Source organism: Cervus elaphus, chromosome 3, assembly GCF_910594005.1.
Source record: "Cervus elaphus chromosome 3, mCerEla1.1, whole genome shotgun sequence".
In the NCBI taxonomy this organism is placed as follows: Eukaryota; Metazoa; Chordata; class Mammalia; order Artiodactyla; family Cervidae; genus Cervus; species Cervus elaphus.
Genome location: NC_057817.1, coordinates 32,937,284 through 32,959,976, shown reverse-complemented (window position 1 = coordinate 32,959,976; position 22,693 = coordinate 32,937,284). Strand labels below are relative to the sequence as shown.

Here is a 22,693-nt window from a genome sequence, read left to right as displayed (position 1 = left end):
TTCTTTTTTCCTTTTTCAAAGTTTTTGTTAATTTGATTGCAAAAAATGTATGTCAGTCATGGTAAAGATGGTATATTTTCTAAGGCTATCAAAACAGAGAATTTTGTATCAAAGATCGCCAGAAAGCAGACATAAACTTTCTAATATGGATAAAATTAGGGCAAATTGTATTGGCCAAAAAGAATTCCTGCCATCTTTTAAATATTAAAACAGCAAGAAAGTATTATTAATGTGTTTTTGTACTGTCTTGGTAAACTTTCCTTAATTATTTTAAAAATACATCTAAGTGAAGATTGATAACCAAGTAAATTATATATGAGTGATATACTTAGTAATATTAATGTCCTACTTTTCAAGTGTCTACAGTCTCTAATTCTTTTTTTTATAGTATCTAGAATAGTGTAATAGGAGAAGGCAATGGCACCCCACTCCAGTACTCTTGCCTGGAGAATCCCATGGACCGAGGAACCTGGTAGGCTGCAGTCCATGGGGTCGCGAAGAGTCGGACACAACTAAGCGACTTCACTTTCACTTTTCACTTTCATGCATTGGAGAAGGAAATGGCAACCCACTCCACTGTTCTTGCCTGGAGAATCCCAGGGATGGGCGAGTCTGGTGGGCTTCCGTCTACGGGGTCTCGCAGAGTCAGACACGACTGAAGTGACTTAGCAGCAGTAGCCCCAGCAGTATAGTGTAATAATTGGAAGTGTAACAATTGGAAGACTGATACTTGTTTTTTAATGATGGGTGATCTGATTTTTACATGCACATAAGACAATCATGGTGATGCAAATAATTTTGCTTATGGCCTTTTTTCAATTTTAAAAGACTGATGACATTTCCTTTGAAACTTATGACTTTTAACAGCTTTTTCAGAGGAAGGCTGAGAGGAGCTCACATTTTCTGTCTTGAAACTGTCTCTATTCATCCCTTCTAATCTTTGACACCCAAAGGATTTGAATGGCTAAACTAAGCCTCTCTCTTTTGTTATGCTAATACTTACCATTGCGCTTGATTCTAAAGATTTGGGCTCCTAGTCTAACTCCATCATTTACTAGCTGTGGAACTATCAACTCAGTAAACTCTGTGGGCCTTCGTTTTCTCATTTACAAATTATATAATTCCTGAGGTGACAACAAGACCACCGGAAGAAGTAAATGCAATTCACCCATTCATCTATTGAAGATCTACTGTGTGATAAAAAAAAAAACACTTAAAAACATGACTATAGGTCCTACTGGCAAAAGTTATTTCTTTCTTCCCATAGAGTCCCTTTTGCCACCATTTGAACCACAAAACTTAGAAATGTAAATAGATGGTAACTATATTTATATACCTGTCAAAGAAATAGCAAAGTGGTTTTCCCCTAGAGACTCTTTGGACATAAAATTCTGATTGTTGACATAAAATTCCTATTCTAAATATTTAGATTTAAATAATTCTCATCAAAATTTTAGCAAGCTAAGAGGTGAATAACAGAATGAATTGTCTTTAATCTTTTCTTTTTTTCCTTTCCTTTTCCTGTTTTCTATCAATCAATTAGCAATCACTCAATTAGGGTGGAAACATTGAACACCTATTATGTATGTTCCTATAACCGTGCCCATCAGAGTTTCCCATCTTTAGTCTCTCCTTCTACTTCTGAACATCTGGCTGTTTTTTCTGACAAACCCCAAGTCACAAGAATGACTGGAGAGCTTTACAGTTGGGTTGAGATATACAAGAGTTCTGTGGCTATCTATATATATCTTTTAAATTATATATTCTACGTTACACATACGAAAGATCTGTATCTATGTTTACATTTGTATCTATTAGGATTCACAGTGCTTTTTTCCCCTTTTTAAACAAACTTAGCTTTTATCCTTTGGTTCATATGCTAGGGTACTAAAAGTGCATTGTTGTTTTCTCACTGTAATTCCGAATTCTTCTACTAAACATGGAGTCGCCCTATGAAATGGAGAGCACACAGACTCTGGAGTCCAAATTCAAGGATTCAGATCTGAGCCCTCTTCTGCTGCCTACTAGTTGAAGGGCTTTACAAAGCAGAGTTAATCCCTCCCTCCCCTGTGCTATCTCTGCTTTCTAAAAGTTTTGCTACCATTCCAACCTGCTCTCTTAGCATATTGGTCTACAGGAGCTTCTAGACTTTGAAGTCCTTAGGAGCAGACACTGTGTCTCATTTAGTGTAGCTGAATCTAGTATAGGTTCTGGACTTTGACTGCCTAGACTTAACTCTGATTCTTGTCACTTCATAATCGTCTGACTTTGAGCAAGTTGCTTTTTATTTCCTTGTCTCCGTTTCCTCTTTTGTAAAAAGGAGATAATAGTGCCTCCCTCACTCTGCTGTTGTGGAGATTAACTAAGCCCCTATTTGTAGAACATTTAGAAGAGTTTCTGACACATAATAAATATCATGTATTTGTTATATGTGTATGCTTAAGGAATTGTCTCTAACTTCGAAAACTAATATGGTTCTTATTTTCTTTGTTGAAAAGCAGATAAAGGAATGTAAATATTTTAGAATTCAGTCTTCTCTTTAAAATTGTGCCTTATAAGAACCATTATGGCCATGAGGATGAAATGAGATAATGGATATTTAAGCATTATAGAAATAAAAAGTATTTTTGTGGCTGTTTGATTATAAGGGCAATGTGACATTAACTAAATCATAGAATTAAATTGGTTTCAACACCTTTTGGTTTGGAAGTGTATTGTCACTGTTTATTAGAGTATTATTTCATCTGTTGAACTATTGATTAGTGCTGTTGAAAAGCTAGAAAACGGCAGGTTTTGACCCTGACCCGTGGAATCTCAGAAAGCAACCTCATAATAAGATACCGTTTGCAATACATGCTTTTGTTTAACATTAACCAACCTCTGAAGCTGAACAGTACCACGGTACATATTTACCTCTGAAGGTGTCCTCAAGAGACAGTGTTTAAACATGCAAATATGCTGGTAGCTCTAGGGAGGTTTGATTTGGCTTGCTTTGGATTTTTTTTTTCTATAAGATTGACAAAACACGAAGACCCCAAAATGTTCCAAGACACATGCTTCAGATGCCACAATAAATGACTGACCTTTTGCTTACACTATGGGATTTGAGATTGCTGGCCTTCTTGTACTAATTCTCAAATTGTCCACCCACGTAGGTTTGTCTAATCAGAACCAGTTGATTCAAACGTAAGACCTTTTTAATCATTATGAGTCAGTGTCTGGATAAGCTGGCAACATGAATGGATGACTGGCTCTCTTTGAGGCCCTTCTTGATCAAAGAAGGACCCACAACTTCTATTTCCTTATCTCTTAAATGCAGGGAAGTCTTATAAGCATGCACATATGCTACTTCTCACTAGTTTCCAGCTAACTTGTATAAGACTGCTTAGAATATGAGTTGAAGTTTAAATAACTAGTGCATCAAATTTTTTATTTTTTATTACCTCCAGATTGATTTATTCTTGGAAATTTAGAGATAAGGAAACATATATGCAGGTGTTTTCAAACAGAAAGCTTTATAGAAACAAAAAACAACATTAAAAATCTTCAGTATTCTTATCAAACATTCTTATGCTTTTTGGGAAACAGGCCATTTTTTCCTAGGTGGTATGGGTAGAAATGGGAATAAACACAATGCTGGTAAAAGTCGGTGTTATCCACCCTGATATTTTACTTTCTTTCCATCTTTTCCTCTTTCAAACAGTTGGTCTTCCAGTTGCTGACATAATGAACTGTTCTCACATGAATGTATCCGTACTGACACCAAGCCCTGTCTTTCTCCTAAACAGAATAACGTTGAAGTATATTTATTATATCAATAATATCTTGAGACTTAATACTTATCTAGACTACTAAGACTCATGGTCTCAACAATGCTGTTTAATTTTCAGAAGATAAATTTAGTTGTTTTTTAAATCTGCCCATTTGGTGGTAGGATAACAATAACTAGCCTGTTGTATTGCTCATTGTCCAATGTGTCACCATGTAGACTGGTTTTCCTGAGGCAGTTGTTAAGTAAACAAGATTTTTATCACTCCCATACCCAATTATGAAAAGCATCAACAGGAGCAAGAACTACAATATGAAACAGAAAAAAAATGAGACTGCAGTGAGTTGTTGAAAATATCCCCTAAAGATTTTTCTTAATGTTTTTGGTCATGTTTTCATCATAGGAAATACAGCTTAAATATTTCTTTTATATCCAGTATAGATAGTATTTACAACACTAAATATAAGGATTTAGAAGTATGTGGCAAAGAGATGAAACACATGTTTAGATGTCTTCTCACTCCAGCTAGAATGAAAAGTGTGAGACTCTATTTTTTTTTTTCTAGGATTTTAGCAAATAAAAGTGTTCAGTTTCCATATGCATTGTCACCAAGTTTAGATCTACCCATGAGGAATGTTTAGGTGTATGTACAGGTCATTTTCAAAATGTAGAAACAGATGCGGTCATATGGCCTCCTGAGTTTCCACCACAAATGCTTAAGAAACAATTTTCTTTCAAAGCTTTGCATTATCTCATCTAATCATACTTAGTTACTCTCTGTTGTGACCACTAAAATTATTTGAGAATAATTGTACATCAGATAGTATGCCTACCTTGAGCAGATTTGGAGAGGGTGGGGAATAACTTTTCAGAGATTCCATTTATAAAAAGTTAAAAAGCACCTATCTCGATCTCTGTGTATAGCTCTATGGATCAAATGGAAATGGTCTTTGTTTTGTATCTTGAATAGACTGGTAAACGAAGACATTTTATTTTCTATTATATTGATTTTTCCTTCTTTTTTGTTCTTATTTTTGCATGGAACACAGTAACTTATTAAAGAAGGCATATGCATTTGTTATTTACTTTTCCACAAGTGGGATCATACATGTACAGAACTTAGAACAGAGCTTGGGATGTAGTAATATAGATACAGATATGTGCTGCACTGTGCTAAGTCGCTTCAGGCATGTCTGACTTTTTGCCTCCCTATGGACCATAGACTGCTAGGCTCCTCTGCCCATCGGATTTTCCAGGCAAGAATATTGGAGTGGGTTGCCATGCCCTCCTCCAGGAGATCTTCCCAACCCAGAGACTGAACCCTCAGTCTCTTATATCTCCTGCATTTGGAGGCAGATTCTTTACCACTAATGCCACCTGTATAGAAGTAAACAAATATTAGTTGTTGCTGTTGGTTGTATATTTTTAAATACATGAACCATATGAAGCAGCCTAGGAATTTAATGTTTTTATGAGAACCCTCTTAAACAGTAGATTGTTTTTGACTCAGAAGAGCAATTATCATGTACTAACTAAGTGAAGTCACTCAGTAGTGTCTGACTGTTTGCGACCCCACAGATTCCACCAGGCTCCTCCATAAACATTTCATTCTATATTCTTGGCTGAAAACCAGGTGGCAAATTTAATTCCTCGGCCTACTAGCAAACATTCCAGGAATAGCCTCCAAACTTTTGTTATTTGCAATATTCACAGATCCCCAGGAGAAATAACTTCTTTTCATGGGCTCCTTTGAGAGAATAGTGTTGAAACATGTATATAACCATATGTGAAATAGATCGCCAGTCCAGGTTCAAAGCATGAGACAGGGCACTCAGGGCCGGTGCACTGGGATGGCCCTGAGGGATGGGATGGGGAGGGAAATGGGAGGGGGCTTCAGGATGGGGGACGCATGTACACCCATGGCCGATTCATGTCAATGTATGGCAAAAACCACCACAATATTTAAAGCAATTAGCCTCCAATTAAAGTTAATTAATTAATTAAAAATAAAAGTCAGCCTCTTAAGCATTAGCATTCATTGCCTTGTGTTAACTTGCCTTGGAGTTAACATTTCAAACATAGGAAACCCTGAAAACATATATTCAGAACAGAAATACTGACATGCTCTCGATGCTTCCAGCTACCTCTGCCCGCTGCGATGTCTGTTTACTCTGGTCTGGTATTTATTAAAATATACAAATTTGCCATAGCAACCATTGCAACACAAAGCCTATATGTGATTCTAAGATAAGAAGAACCTTTTTTTTTTTTAAAGAAACATACAAAAATATGCTAGTTGTCCAAGTGCAGATTAGATATTCTGCAAAATGGAAATGTGTACAGTAATAACATTTTTATATGAAATCATAAGAATATTTTTAAATACTTAGACTGTTTCTAAGTACCTATTATTGCTACCACTATTATTTTTTAAAAAAGAAATCTGAAAAGTGTGGTGTATTTGGATATATAACAGTGAATCTGGCAAAGAAGACAGACACAGCAGTGTAAGAATTTGAATTAATGGCTATCATTTTACAAAAAACTCATGATTTGTAAATATAATTTACATATAAAAAATTTACATATAAAAAAATAATTTTTATTTTCCATGACATTTGACATTTTGCTTTCAAGTTTATTTGTTAAAAGTGAACATTGTAGAACCTGAAAAAACCCACTCTATATCTTTTTAAAGAACAAGTAAAAAACATTCTTTCTCTTTTTATGCTGAAAAAGTGATTTGTGCTTTATTGTCAGGTGAGCAGGTGACTGGGCCTTCCTTTGGCCTCAATATTTGGTATATTTGTTGGCTTAAATCCCATGAAATTTGAAGCCCAACACACTTGACTATTTCCATGCTTGCCCTATTCAAAAATGGGTTGCCTCCATCTATTTTTCTCACTTAATTTTGATAGAGAATAAAGGAATTTTAAAAATGTATTCACATAGGTTATTGAATCATTTTTCTAATTTTTTAAATAAAACTTAATAAATCTGGAAACTGAGGACATATACCTATTTTAGTTTTACTGAAAGAATTACAAAGAGACACAAGTTAGCTTTTTATTTCAATTCTGATCAAAATTCTTAAAAAGTAAGTAGGTAGAAAGCAATAGCTCAGAGGGATTGAGGAATCTGGGTATAGAATAACCTCTCACCAGTTGAGAGCATTAAACTTCTGAAAAATCCATGAGAGGAGAATTTCAGGTTGGGTAATTCAATATCTTAAGGGAAGATATGTTTTACAGGGTTAGGGCCACCTGAGTGAATCCGCAAAATACTTTTACACTCATAAAAGTAAAAATATCACCGATGATGTTATTACATATTTTAAATTGATAATGATAAATACAGTTAAATTCCAACTTCTCACCTTTTGCCCATGAAAATGTCCCTAGAATCTTTTTTTCCCCTAGAATCTTAAATTTTGCTGTTGCATAGCAGATTATGACAAAAAAGTAACTATTATTTACCCTGGTGGCTCAGTGGTAAAGAATCTGCCTGCCAATTCAGGAGATGCAGTTTTGATCCCTGGGTCTGGAAAATCCCCTGGAGTAGGAAATGGCAATCACTCCAGTATTCTTGCCTGGGAAATCCAATGGACAGAGGAGCCTAGAGGGTTATAGCCCATGGGGTCGAAAAGAGTCAGACACAACTTAGCGACTAAACAACAAAATCAATTACTTAATGAGATAATAGAAACTTATTATGAATAGAAGCTAAATGTCCTTTGAAAAGTATTTTCTAGTATATATGGCTAATGTAAACATAAGGTGTTAATTCTTTTACATTTTCAACAAATAGAACAAAGGGAAATCAAACTAAAGTTAAACATTGATAGGTTTTGGGAAAGTTTTGCTTTTGACCTTCACCTTGGAAAATAAAACCTGAATTCTCATCTGGCATAATAGCAAGGGAAGCTTTTAAGTGTGACTGTCATAATCCATCTGAGCATCTTCTCTTATGGGATAATCAAAGGGTTTGGGTCATTTCTCTTCGGGGAGTCTTTTGTCAACTATTGGTAGACTATAGGGGCATGTTGATGGGTTCCACCACACTAGAGTGTTAAAGAAGGCAGCTTAGTCAAATCACAAAACCAATGAATCACCTCTGCATGAGTCACATTTTCAATCGCTCCAACCCCATTTCTCCATTTTATTTAAATATTATTTAATATTGATTTTTTCACTTGAGAACTAACTTGTTTTTAGACAAACCAAAGTGCATTGTTCCTTAGACATGATGTTTTAATTGGAGGATAACTGCTTTACAATGCTGTGCTGTTTTCTTCTGTGCAACAATGTGAATCTGCCATAAATATATTTATATCTCCCCCCTTTGGAACCTATGCCCCCATCCCACCCCTGTAGGTCTAGACGATTTTTTAAGTGTCCTTGGTAATAAAGTTTCCCAAAATGGAATGTTTCATTACATAACTTAGCTTATATACTATATTTCATTTTTATTTCTTACTAGGGAATATTTCAAAGTTATACAAATGTTGGTGGAATAATATACGGAAACCTTACATATGCACTATCAGCTTCAACAATTATCAGCCATGGTTAATCTCATTACCTGTAAACCACCACTTCATTATTTTAAGGCAAATCCCAAATATGTTAACTTCCAAGTAAATATATCTTTCCATATCAGTAATAGAAAGTATGCTTTTAAAAATGTAGTCACATAGCAGAGTTTTTAAAATCAAAACAACCCCTACTGTTTACTGGTGATGTCTTGCAATCTTAGAGAAAGTTGAGTAAGCACCTGGGTTAGTAGATCAGTACACATTTTGAAACCATACTGAAAGGGCACTCCAGGTTGGCCAGATTCTATCAGGAAGAAATGTTCAGTAAATTAGAGATACTATGAGGAAAGATATTTGTGCAAAACTGCACAAAATGTAGGCGGCAGGACAGGACCCTCAAGGAAACAGGCAAAGAAATGAAAGTGCAATTTTTCTTTAAAACAGAAGCAATCTACAAGAGTTAGATTGAAGAAGGCAGAAGATTAGAGTTTGAGGGTGACATTTTTAAGGTTGTATAAATTAACAAAATTCAGAATATTGAAAATTCTATCAGACATATGATTGGGATTTATCATCAAATAAATTACATGAGGTTAAAAAAGAGAAAGTGTGATTGAACCTCTGGGTTAAAACAGACTCATGAGAAATATCAACCAATGAGTGTGTTCACCTGTTTCATTCTGATTCAAACACAGGGTAAAACAAAAAAGAGAATCAGGTATTTGAACACTGCCTGAATATTTGATAATATTAAGGAAACATTGGTTTACTTAAGGCGTGATGATATTTTAGCTATTTTTAAAGACTTCCTATCTTTTTGAGATACATCCTGAATCACGTATGGACCAAATGGTATGATGACTGGGATCTGCTTAGAAATAATCTGGTAATGATTATGGTAGGGGTAGGAGGGAGGAAAAGCTTGGGTATAGGTGAAATGCAACAGAGAAGTATTAACAATTGTTGAAGTTACATGAAGACAGAGTTACAGAATATCATTCTCTATTTTGAAATATGTTAGAAATTTCCATATTAAACATGGTTAAGTTTCCTAGTTCAGAACTACTACATGTATTTTCCTTGATAGCTCTCCCAGAAGTTTAAAAGCAGAAGGAAGACACTATAAAGTTCTTCAACCAACCAGAAATTTCTATTAACTGGCACCTTTGAATTTGGCCATTACAGATGAAGTTCATGATGGTGAGCGCAGAGCCCTCTGAAACATTGAAAGATTAAATTACATTTGATAAGACTGTGATTTTAAAATGAATCTTGCTATGTTCTAATTTTTTGAAAATCAGCAATCCATAGCAGGTACAATTTCCCCTTAATCAGAACACTCTATTCCTCAGTCATTTAACAGAGCTTTTCCATATCCTTAGTTAGACAAAGGAGACTTTTGAGCAAATGTTCTTCCTCTGTGACTGTGAAATTTGTACAGATCCATGTGCATATGTGAACTTCACGTAATATTGAGAACTCCTTTAGAAGAGGTTGTTATTCTGAAACACTTGCACACATAGAGTTCCAACCACTTAAAAAAAGAGTAATTATTTAAGGTGTGGCCCCAGAATAGGAAAAAGTCAGAATTTATATGGGACCCTTTATTCCAGATCCAGTGTATTTTGCTATTTATTTAAAATATGGCTGTTCTGTTTATAATTGCATGCTATGGTCTAAACACATCCTTTTTAGGTCTGTAATTCAAAACACAAAAGGAGTTTGTTTAGACATAAGTGTAACCAGAAAAAGAGCTAATAGTTATGCCCTTGATTTGATTGAAGCCATGCTTCAGTAAAATATCAACCAATTTGTAGGGAAGCATTAGAACTCTAATAACTTGGTATTAGGTAGCTCAAACAACCAGTTAATTCATGGAAATTTTCACTTGTCTGAGGCTACAGTTTGTGTTTGTGAATAGCTTCAAGGATAGATGATTCATCATGAGACTATTTTAATTACTCTTTGTAGCTAATATCTAGGATTGGTTCCCTTCTTTATAAAAATTCATCCATCACTTGATTATCTCTTACTATAACTAAATCTATGCCAAACCACACATATTTCCATATATTTAAGAAGGGAAGAATCATTCTGTTTCCATCTGTTTGTATCTAGTCTCAGTGGGTGGGCAGCTGGAGACTCTCTCTTCCTTGCTGACAGGCAGAGAGGGACTCTGTTCCTCCTTGCGATATCAATTAGGGTTGAAAGATGCAGAGAAGTCTAAACTATCAAGTTTTCTTCATCCTCCACTCACATCACTATCCTGTTAATTTTGTAAAGTCTGAAATCTCTTTTATTTAAGTTCTCACTGGTAATAATCACATTCACAACAGCCCAACATTATGCCAGGCACTTGTATCAAGTCAGTAATATCTTAACCTTCATTCTTGTTCATTCATTAAGTCGTATCAGACTCTTTGTGACCCTGTGGATTGCACCATGCCAGGCTCCCTGTCCTTCCCTCTCTCCTGGAGTTTGCTCACATTTATGTTCACTGAGTTGATGATGCCATATTATCTCTCCATTTTTCAAGTAGGGCAACTGATGATCAAAAAGATGGAGTAACTTATCCAAAGACCAAACCTGGTGAAGGACTGGCTAAGCAGGACACGCATACCCCCAGGTCTGACTGCAGAATCCAGTTCAATGTCCACGGAATACCTACTCCATGTTGGACACTATTTCTAATAGGGTCCCTGTCATCAAGTAATGGAACTAAACTGGAGGGCTCAGCAAGAGAGTTGGGGCAAATGGAGCAGGGGTCATGGAGGAAAACTGGTGTGGCTTCCAAGATGAGAGGGGTTCCAGGCAGGAGTAATGGTTTCAGAAGTATGGGCCCAGAAATAGCAAAATGATTACAGTCTACTTTATCTCAAATGGAATGTTCGTGCAGAGTCTGTCTGAGGTTGGCCTTGACCACCAGTTAAGGAGTTTGAACATTCTGTAATCCTGGTATAAAAAATAATGTAAAACATTGGATTTTCTCTCATTCTTCAAAGTGTGGATACTACTATAGTGTTGCAACATTGTTTGAAAGTAACTGTACAGCTAGAACTTGATTTCTATGTACATTAATATAATACATGCAGTATTTATATTTTATTTTTCTTTCAGAAAAGCTCTACTTCTTTTCTTTAAAGAACAACATTTCAAAAACAAACAACCTCCCCATCACCCCTTAAAAAAAAATAACTACAGTGCTGGGAACCACAGTTTATGTATGTGCTTATATTTTGTGTCTGGCCCCCTACACCAATGACTGCCATCATTAGTCACATAAGTAAACAGCATTAATATAAGAAAGGTAAACTAAATTCAGTGGGCCTTTTGTTCAGTCTTCTCACTGACAGCCAAGTGTTGGCTGCTTCAAGATTGCAGGGTTGAGTTACCTGCCCTCCCACATGCTGTGTGACCATGTGGTCCAAACACAGGAGACGTGACCCAGAAGAACTGCCTGTAAATCAATATGGGATATCTAACATTTACACAAAATAAAATTAATCATAAAGACAGTACAAACAATTCTATTTCATTTTGAAGGATTCAGAAAAGCAGATTTGCTTATCCAAGAAGTTATAAGTTATTTTAGCTATCACATTCCTGGTCCTTTCTATGTCTTAGGCTTTGGAACCAGCCTCCTGTATCTACCTTCCATCCTCAGGCAGAGGATGTGGGATAAGAAATATTTTTCTGGTAACAGAAAGCATTAAAATGGAGATTTAGTGGACAATGCCTTCAGTTAAACTTGGCTCTAGTCAGGGTTCCTGACTGATAGTTCATGTTATTTTGTGAATTGTTGTGACTCAGAAAGCCCAAAATGTGAAATTCTAAAACCTTAAAGGAATATTTACACTTTCAGATAGTAGTAGACATTTCATTCTTTCCTCTGCTTGGAGGCGTGGTAGTATTGGGGTGGGAAGTTCCCTAATTAGGTGCTGACTGATGGAGGGGCCAAGCCTACCTCTTCCAGTCCTGCAGAAGTGAGGCACTCCCCTAGTCATTACAGCCACCAGCGTCCAGGTTTGTGGGCATTCAGGTGAGAGATAACATCCTCTTTTAACACTTAAGTGACCTCTAGGGGATGCTCCTCCCATTAGCCGGTGGGATGAAAAGCCAGAGTAAGGCAACACTGACTGTCTCTGGACCCTTGATAGTTGCTCTGGGGCCAGAGATGATATTTTGACTCTCAGTGACCCTGTCAAACTAAAGTGCCATTTGCTGGCATTTCTAGTTATGTGTCTGTCCCTGAGTTATCAGCTATGTGACTGAGCATAAACTGGCAGGGGATTTCCTACTGCAGAGGCTTTGTTTGTGTTAGTGTCAAAAAATTGGAGTTGTCCAAACTAAAAGTAAAATCACAGAATAGATTATTAAATGGGTGTGGAAATTTGAACAGATTCTAGATTTTATAACTTATTGTCTGAAGACATACTTTCTCTTCCCTATTCCTTTTCTCCTTTCCATCCCTCCAATGACCTCTGTCTTAAATGGAGATGTAGTTCATACACCTTTTTGCCCTACCATACAAATGTCATTTTTAAGAGAAAAACATTCAAATTTTACCTTCACACTTCACGTCATCAAGTCCCTTCAGCACCTCTTTAATCCAACTTAAGTTCTAAATAAGTATAGCAAGTGAGAGGAAAAAATATAAAAATATACCAGTAAATACAGTCAAACAACTGGAATACTACTTGCCAATAGCAAGGACCCAACTATGAATACAACAACCCATTTCCCAGGTGGCGCTAGTGGTAAAGAATCCACCAGCCAATGCAGGAGACAAAAGAGGCAGTTTTGATCTCTGGGTCAGGAAGATCCCCTGAAAAAGAGCATGGCAACCCACTCCAGTATTCTTGCCTGGAGAATCCCATGAACAGAGGAGCCTGTTGGGATATGGTCCATAGGGTTTCAAAGAGTTGGACATGACTGAAGTGACTTAGCACACATGTATGCATGCATACAACAACATGAATGACTCTCAAGAGCATTATCCCAAATGAAAAAAAATTGATCCCACAAAAGATCCCATACACTATGATTTCATTTATGCACCATCCTCAAAATGATAAAAATAAATAAAGAGATGGAAAATAGCTGTTTGCCAAAGGTAGAGAGAAAGAGGAGGGTGTGTGATGACAAAGGTTCTTCATCTCTGTGGCATGGAAGTTCTGTCTCTTGGTTGTGATGGTTGCACAAATCTGTGCATGTGAAAAAATGACACAGAAACTATATACACATATTGCACCAATGTCATTTTCCTGGCCTTGATATTGTAAGAAAACTATGTCCCAGGGAACCACTGGAGGAAAGCAGTTTTGAAAGGTACATGGGGTCTGTTACCTCTACAACTTCGTGTGAAACTATAATTGCTTTAAAATAAGAAGTTTATACAAATCAACCAACAGTGCGGATTCCTCTGCACAGCAAGTATAAATACATCATAGCTACCGATGCCAAAAAAGTATCAGCCCTCTTTTAAAGGTGTGCTGCCACTAAAGAGTTGCTTCAAAGGCAAGAAGGAATAAAATTGTGCTGAACTGCTTTCTCGGGGCTATCACAGCATCCTCCATCTCTGCAGTGCTCTGAACTATCTGACTGTTTTCCAGGGATGCACAAAGTGAGGGTGGAAGCCTTTAGTTGGATCCCATCAACAATCAAGGTCAGTTTGGTAGTTTCGTCTATAAGATCCTTCTGCATCCAGATACCATATTCCTCTCTCCCCTTTGGAAAAATTCCGGAAAATAAGACCATAGCATGCAGCCCCATGTAGCATGCAGGAAACGTTTCTTCCAACAGAAAGGATCTCCAGAGCCTCTCTCCTTAAAGAATGCCTCTCTCTCCCGACCTTTTTCAGTTCTTTGCTGTGTCTCCCTCCAAGTTCGCCTGACTCATCAGCCTGATCTTTCTAGTGAGGTTGTATTAATGACAAAGCAGGCAAACCTGTGAGCGATGTGGCAACCCCAGTCGGTGGCCTCCTGCGGTCCTCCCCGGGCACAGGGGCCCAGCTCATGCTCCCCACGAGCCGGCGGGATGTGCGCGTTACCCGCCAACCACCAGTTGCCCCTGGAGACGCTGCCGGGCAGCCCTCACCAAGTACCAACACGGCGAACACAGCAGCAGCCTGATCAGCTGTGGGCCAAAGTTGCCTCCTGGTGAATTACATCTTTTTTTCTTTTTCTCATTTAACATTTTTATAGTAGTACTGTGAGTGTACCCAGTGTTATAAAATTATGCCAAAACAAAGAGTAAAGTCCTTGTCCTGGGGAGTATGTGGTGTAAAAGGCGTGAATGACGCAAGGAAAAATAACAGCACAAACACACGGAGTGGGGAGGAAATGTAAGGTAGAATCAATTAGACTTTCAATGGACCAAGAATGGAATGGCCACTGGAAGGGCTCCAACTCCTCCCCACAAAACAGAAATATAATAGCAGAAGCAACAGTAACATTTGGGGGTGTTTATTGTTATTAATACGTATCATGCAGTATCGTCGAGCTAATTCTGTAATGCAGGTACTTTTATTGTACCTACCTGGAAATAAAGGGTTTCTTTAAACTGTTCACGAACACCTCTAATGCTTACGAAGTGCCAAACATGCTGCTGAATAAATTAACTCATTTAATTCTCATAAAGTCCTTCTGAAATAGGAACTGTTTGACTCACTTTACAGATAAAGAGAATGAAGCAGTCAGGTGAAATGACTTGCTCGATGTGGCTCAGGCAGAAAGTGAGGGAGCCAGAATTTGAACCTGAGAAGTCAGGAGGGTGGAGCCAAGACCCAAATCCAGGAAGCCCAACTCTGTGATGGCTCCAGGACTCATATCCACATGCCCTGACTCTCAAACCTGTGTGTTTCATTATGTGAAAAGAAGCACAATGAAAAAATAACTTAATTTTAAAATATTTATATTGACTATTCACAGTGCAGATGTATTTTGTAAACGCCTTTAATATTGCAGTGAAAAAGTGTTTATTTGAAGAATAAATATTGTTTTTAAAAAAAAGGGGGGAACATGTTTTCCTCCTTGCTTCCTTCATTCAATAAACATGCACGAGTGTCTGTTTACTCCGGACACTATGTGAGGTACCGCGGTGGCAGCAGCGACCAGAAGAGACAAAAATGAGAGAAAACAAGGGAACCGGACCTGATGTTCATTTTAATGATGAATACACACTCGATTTATCAGGAGTGCTAGGGGCAAATAGCCAACAGGAAATAAGGGAACATTTCAATCTTACTATCCAGGGAATGACATTATTCTGGGCTGGACTGTCCCACATGAGTATTATTTAGCCCTCTTTTCATTTCCTCCCTTCTGTTTCCTTCATTGTAGTTACAGCACTTCGAGGAGAACACGTTATCAAATAACACTCAGTAGAGACATTATTAACGCTTCAAATAGTGCTTTGTGTGACAGAAGGTGTAACAGTAATGATAAGAGCTATCACATATTAAACGCTTCTTATGTATTAGGCATTAGTCTAAGAATTTTACATATGTTAACTCATTTAATAGATGATGAGATCGATTCTATATGATTAATGATATAATGATTAATGACATAACTGATTCTATTATGATCCAAATTTTATAGATGAACAGATTGAAACTCAGAAAGATTAACAAACTTACCCAAGGATCTAATGCTAAAATGTGGAGGTTTTAATCTGTTAACAGAAATTAGATTTGGGATTACTTATAGGTTTCAGTCACTCTTTGAATTCCCTTCCTCATGACAGTGTAAGTGTTTTACAAGTCTGGAAATGGTGAAGTGGCATGCAGACCTCCTTACCTGCAATGAAAAACTAGTATAAAAGATCCCTAAAGAAGAAAGATGCTGGGAGTTAAGTTTTCAAAATCTACTATCAAAAGCTAGAATTTTAATTGGCTTAAACATCTATTTTGGAGATAGGAGAGTGAAACTTATTACTGTCTTCTCATTTCATTTTTTTAAAATAAATTTTTACTTTCTGATTCTTCTTTAGCATGCTAAAATGAAAAATAAAATCAATAAAAACTAAAATAAGAAGAGAAATCCACAGCCCTCCAAGCTACCTTTTAAGAAAAGCATAATAAAGCATTAGCTTGGAAGTCTTTCTCATGATTATGTAGAGTGTACCTATACCAAAATAAAATATCCCTTTGAGAACAAGAAAAATAATTTGGTTTTCCCATATAGAGTCTGATCTTCCTATCTGAGCTTAGGTTTTAAAACACTAACATTATAAAGAGTTATAGTCCTCTATTATAGGGCCATAATAAAATGATAAAATAATAAAATGTACCACTAACTCATAGTTGGTCATTTTGCTCCCTGTTAACACAGCTCACTTCCTACATTCAAGAGAGAGGCAGAGCTATGGGACATTTGCAGAGAAATCATGCGAGGACCCAGACCATATACTCCCTCACCCCTCACCTCTCCACTCATTCCCACCCCCACCCTCACCTCCTCCCAACAATCTCCACTGAACTCTTAAATTCCCAAATGGTCTCTACCTTCTTTCTCTGCTTAGGCCAGTCTTTCTGTTGAGAATCCTCCCCTACTTCCTTCACTTCTTTGCCTGGCTGACTTTTATTTCTGCTTCAAAACCCAGCTGAGGTATCATCTGGTCTAGAAATGTTCTCTGACCCCTTTCCTAAGCCAGGTTTGGTGGCAGAGTGCTCAAATCTGATTTTTACCCCCCTGGCCCTTCACATGCTGTTAACACAACTGTTTGCTTATTTATTCTTTCCTCCACTGCTGCTGCTGCTAAGTCGCTTCAGTCGTGTCCGACTCTGTGCGACCCCATAGACAGCAGCCCACCAGGCTCCCCCGTCCCTGGGATTCTCCAGGCAAGAACACTGAAGTGGGTTGCCATTTCCTTCTCCAATGCATGAAAGTGAAAAGTGAAAGTGAAGTTGCTGAGTCGTCTCCGACTCTTTGCGACCCCATGGACTGCAGCCTACCAGGCTCCTCCATCCATGGGATTTTCCAGGCAAGAGTACTAGAGTGGGGTGCCATCGCCTTCTCCGTTCCTCCACTAGACTCATCCTTTTACTCAACAAACATTTCTTGAGCACCTAAGTATTTGCCTGGGACTCTGGTAGGTGTTAGGGAGACAAGGAGAAAAGAAACTCCCTAATACACTTCCTGGGGGGGTAATGATGTTCAGTGACTGTTTGCGGAATGAATGAATGAAATTAGGTCATTACAAACAGTGGGAAAAAGATCAGAAGATTAGCAGGCACGTGAAAGTGCTTAGTTTTTTCCATTCTCCCATTTCTCACAGCCCACTCTGTTGTATAACACCTCTCTAGTCTTCTTGATTTAAGTTTTTGCTCTCCTCATAGTCTTCATCTTACTGCTGTCTTTATAGGAAGCAGGAACTTTGGCATAAGAGGGACCACAGTTCTGATGCCAGCCCTGTCGCTTACTATCTCTGTGATCCCTGGCTCTGTGCTTAATTTCTCTGAGCTGGAATCTCCTCCTCTGTAAAATGGAGATTACAAATACCTATACGGTGGAGTACTGTGTGAAGATTAAATGTGATTCATGCATGAAAAGGGCTTGACTCTTAGTCTGACTTTGAAGAGTCTTCCTTTCCTTTCTTTTGGCTCTTCCCTTCTTCTATCCCTCATCTTCCTACAAGACATCATCAGGGTAGTAGTAGCATGCAAGATGGTTTCATGTGCTACATGGAATTTTCTAGAACAGTAATATTATTTTTATATATATTATACATTTTTAGAATAGTAATATTACTTATACATATTAAAATATATGTCATTAGACATTCAACCTTTGTTTTCTATAGAAATTATTGCTTGGATATGCAAAAACTAAAAAAATAAAAGAAAGATTTAAGATTTTTAAAAACATGAAAAGAATCTGAAAGAGAATGGAGATATATATACTCCAAAATAAAATAAAAATTAAAGATGAGAAGAAAAAACAAAACAAAAAAAATAGTTAGAAATATTATTGTCAGTACAAAGGATGGGGGGGGAAATATGCCTAAAAACCTCTGCAGAAATTAACAAAAATGATAATATAAAAGAAAAAAACCTTTAGCTCAGAAGTTCACAAGCTGCTATATTTATTATGCTTGCCCTGAGAGCTTGATAAACTGAGAGGTAAGCCTCTTAAAAGTGAAAGGGGAGAGTGAAAAAGTTGGCTTAAAGCTCAACATTCAAAAAACTAAGATGATGGCATCCAGTCCCATCACTTCATGGCAAATAGATGGGGAAATAATGAAAACAGTGACTTTATTTTCTTAGGCTCCAAAATCACTGCAGATGGTGACTACAGCCATGCAGTTAAAAGATGCTTGCTCCTTGGAAGAAAAGTTATGACCAACCTAGACAGCATATTAAAAAGCAGAGACATTACTTTGCCAACAAAGGTCTGTCTAGTCAAAGCTACGGTTTTTCCAGTAGTCATGTATGGATGTGAGAGTTGGACTATAAAGAAAGCTGAGCACCAAAGAATTAATGCTTTTGAATTGTGGTTTTGGAGAAGAATCTTGAGAGTCCCTTGGACTGCAAGGAGATCCAACCATTCTATCCTAAAGGAAATCAGTTCTGAATATTCATTGGAAGGACTGATGCTGAAGCTGAAACTCCAATACTTTGGCCACCTGATGTGAAGAACTGACTCATTGGAAAAGACACTGATGCTGGGAAAGACTGAAGGCAGGAGAAGAAGGGGACAACAGAGGATGAGATGGTTGGATGGCATCACTGACACGATGGACATGAGTTTGAGCTAGCTCTGGGAATTGGTGATGGACAAGGAGGCCTGGCGTGCTATAGTCCATGGGGTCACAAAGAGACATGAATGAGCAACTGAACTGAACTGAGCTGAACCATAGTTATTCATTTCTCAAATGTCACTTGTAAAAAAATCCAGTCCTGGGTCTGACAACGATTAATTCTTAAGCTGCATGGTCATGCTTTTGGCTTTCTTAGGATAGAATTAGTCTCTAATAGATTAAGAAGTCAGTCTTGGATCTCCAGAACCTGTCCATTTCTGACTATGATTAAATATAAAGTGAAAGAAGATTGTTCTGTACACTTAAGAATAATTAATGTCCAAATATAACTTCCAAAGATGTTCTGTGTACCCCACACTGTATCTCCATTTCTTGTTCTATAATATAGTTAGAATAATACAATCTAGTTCAATAGGCTAGGGTCAAATGAGGGTCAAATGTTAAAAGAAGCAGTTAGTAACATATAGGGACCATAATAATTGATATGTATGCGTGAGCCATTATTATGATGAATCTAGCAGAGACTAGCCTCTTTGGGGCACCTAGCACTGCAAACTCTGGCAGAAGAGCTGACCTCCTATGCCCACAGCCTTGAAAGTCATTTATCCCTTTACCCTAGTCTTCCTGTTTTTTGAGGTTTTGTGATAAAATCAGCCCATTAGAAGCTTTCTGTCTCTGAACACATATTTGTTGTTGTTTAGTGGCTAAGTCATGTCCGACCCTTTGCCACCCCATGGTATTCTGTAACTTGGGGAGATCAGATACTCTTTTCAGGGTCTCTGTGCTTACAATCTTCTACCCAAAACACAGATTTTCTGTAGATTCATTTGCTAGAATTTGAGACTATATCACGCGCACACACACACACAAACATTTCTTGTGTTCCAATATGAGAGAGTCCACCAATCTCACCCACTCCTTAGAGACTTATTTGCAGTGGGGACAAAAAAAAAAAAAAAAAAGAAACCAACCCACGGGCGAATTTACACCTCCTCCCAGCAAAAGTTAAGGTCAATAAAAAGTTTTAACCAAAGCTGAAACAAACCCAGGCCCTGGGAATTGTGATCTGGGATAGGATGCTCTCTTTACAACATAAGACAATTTAGTCATAGTGATGTCCTAATGATTATGTCTGCACTGCCTAGGGAGAGAATAAAGATGAATACAGGAAAACAGTAATTTGGGAAACAGACCATTCATGGTGAGAGGCTGGCCACTCCCTCCTTTCCTTAAGGGTGCCAAAGTGCACCACTACCCAACCAATAACAAAGAAAGCAGGTCCAGCAGCCTTGGGGGATGGGGCACCTGACCAGGAGGCGGAGGAGGTTTAAGTGCAAGACCAGGTCTGCTTACACCTCCAGGGCAGAGGTTACCCTTCGCTTTTCCTCTCTTCTCTTATCAGGGCCTAAGGTCCCTCTGAGACAGGTAGAAATACACCTTTTGCACTAAGAGATACACATCAAGAGCCAAACTGGCGTCCTCCGGTGAAATCAGGACCAGGTATTTAAAGGCTCTGCGGAGGACTGCAGATGGGGATCTCTGGATCATCCCTGGTTTAGTTTACCCAGTTCCTCTAACCAAGTCAGCAGCCTGGTGCCCACTTCCCGGGCTGGTTCCGGTGCACGTGGAAGGGACACTCTCAACCTTTCCCTGTCGGATCACTGAGGTGAAGCTCGGGGACGCGCGGTTTCTCCACTTCCAGCCAGCGCCCACTAGGGCGCACGCCCACCGGTGCGAAGAGCCCCTCCCTGCACCTCGCGCGGCTCTGGAGCTGGTCCCCGCGCTCCCTCTCTCCTCTCCCGGACTCTGAGGTGCTCCCGGCGTCCCCGCTCCCGCTTCCATCCTCTCTTCCTTCCATTCTTTCTCTCCCTTTTCTCCATTTTCCTGCCTACTCCTACCCCTCTCGGGGTCTGGACCCTTATCGCTCTCTCCTTCTCCCTCATCCCTGGACTCCAACCCTCTTCCCCGACGGCCCCTCTCCGTCGCCTGGGCGCCGCTTGTCTTTCCTGCTCGCTTCTCTGCGCCGCTCTTTTCCTGTTTTCTGCGCACCCCGGGCTTCTCAGTCCGACGGCAAGGAACGCGCTCACCGCCCCAGCCAAGGTGCCCAGATCCAGCGCTGATCTCGCCTTCTTCCTCCCCTAAAGGAGCCTCCCCGGAGTTCCCTGGGCAAAGCCCAAGCTCCCGACCCAGGGAACCGCGCTGGCCTCCCGGGGGGCCCAGCTGTCAGGGAAGATGGGTCTATTTTAGGTCCTGCATCGCGTGTCCCCAACCCTGAGGACACGGGCACGGGTCCCGCGACTCGGGTAACACCTCTCCAGCACGATCCTGAGCTGACGCGGAGCCAGTTCCTCCAGAGGGTCTCGGACCCCCTGGCCAGGCAGGCGGCGGCGCCAAGGCTGTGGATGGCGGTCTCAAAAAAAAAAAAAAAAAAAAGGGATCTCGAAATTTGAGCACCCAGGGAATCCCGGGCTCGCGGGCGGGGCGTTCCAGCGCAAGCCACCCACTTGCCCGCCCCCCAAGAATAGGCCGCCTTGGCACAGTCACTTCTCCTGGCATAGAGACTCACAGGAGCTTTCCCAGCCTGTGCCCTTTACCTCGGTTTGCCCTGGTTTACTTAATTTCTAGTCAATCCGGTCATTAGCCTGCAGTAACCCGCAGGCAGTGGGATTCTTTGGAAAATGATAAGGATTTAGAACCATCAACAAGATACGAGGAGCTACAGCGCCTGACCTAAGCCCCAGAAGGTTAAGAGACCACGCTGCAGACGTGTGCGTGTCCCCATGCGCACACGAGCGCGCGCGCGCACACACACACACACACACATATCCCAGTTGGGATCCAGCCACAGGTTTGCACATTGACAAGTCTTTAAGTCAACGGAAAATATAAACAGCTTCACTCACCCGCCTTTTTCTTCCCTCTCCCGATTGGGATCCAGGGGAAAAGGGTGGATTGAGAGACCCTTCTTTCTTTTCTTTTCGCCTTTCTAAAGAGTGGAAATTTCCATCATGTGATAGGGGGCAGCATCCCCAGTGTCGCGTTTCCTGTGGACCCTCCCTTCCAGCCCCAGCCACCAATCGTCAGGCGGCAACCTGAGATGTCAACGAAAGCATCCTCCCAGGTGTGGCTGAGCTGTCCAGCTGTCCCCCAAGAGTGAAGCCTGGGACCTGCCAGCCCCTGCTCCAGCTTTCCTGGGTCCACACAAAGCATATCGTGGTGTGAGTTGAGCTTTTCTGTGGGTTGGCTTTTTTTTTAAACCATTAAGTTTCTTCATTACTCAAGGTTGCATTTATTGGATCTGTCCTATATGTGGAAATACATGTCCCTGCTCATTTTGAAATCTGTAAAAGAGTCTTTCTTTCAGTAGGTGGTTCTAAACTTCCTGTAGGTTTGATGATGTCAAACCTGTATCTGACATAAAGGAAAAAAAATTTGAGGAAGGGTTGCAAATGAAAAACCTGTCATTCACAGTAAAAATCACTTAATGCAAGAGCAGTGTAGAAGATACCTTGCCAGCCCTTAACCATGGCTAGGGGTCTTTTGCGGTCATTTCCCACCCATTCCCCACTGCCCCCACTCTAAGCATAATCCTCAGTATATATGAAGACAGAATTAGGATTTAATAAATA

The 22,693-nt window shown here is 39.3% G+C and overlaps 1 protein-coding gene across 2 annotated transcripts in view; it reads right to left on the bottom strand.

Moving 5' to 3' along the window:
• The window catches only part of SLC38A4 (solute carrier family 38 member 4), a 75,988-nt gene extending 53,872 nt beyond the window's left edge, over nucleotides 1-22,116 (bottom strand). The window contains exon 1 of one of the 2 annotated variants that reach the window (XM_043886199.1): nucleotides 21,968-22,116. The gene's annotated coding sequence lies outside the window, so the exon portion shown is untranslated. Of the gene's footprint in view, nucleotides 1-14,249; nucleotides 14,433-21,967 lie in introns of those variants that run through there. The other variant, XM_043886220.1, reaches the window with a different exon arrangement.
• Nucleotides 22,117-22,693: the final 577 nt, after the last annotated feature.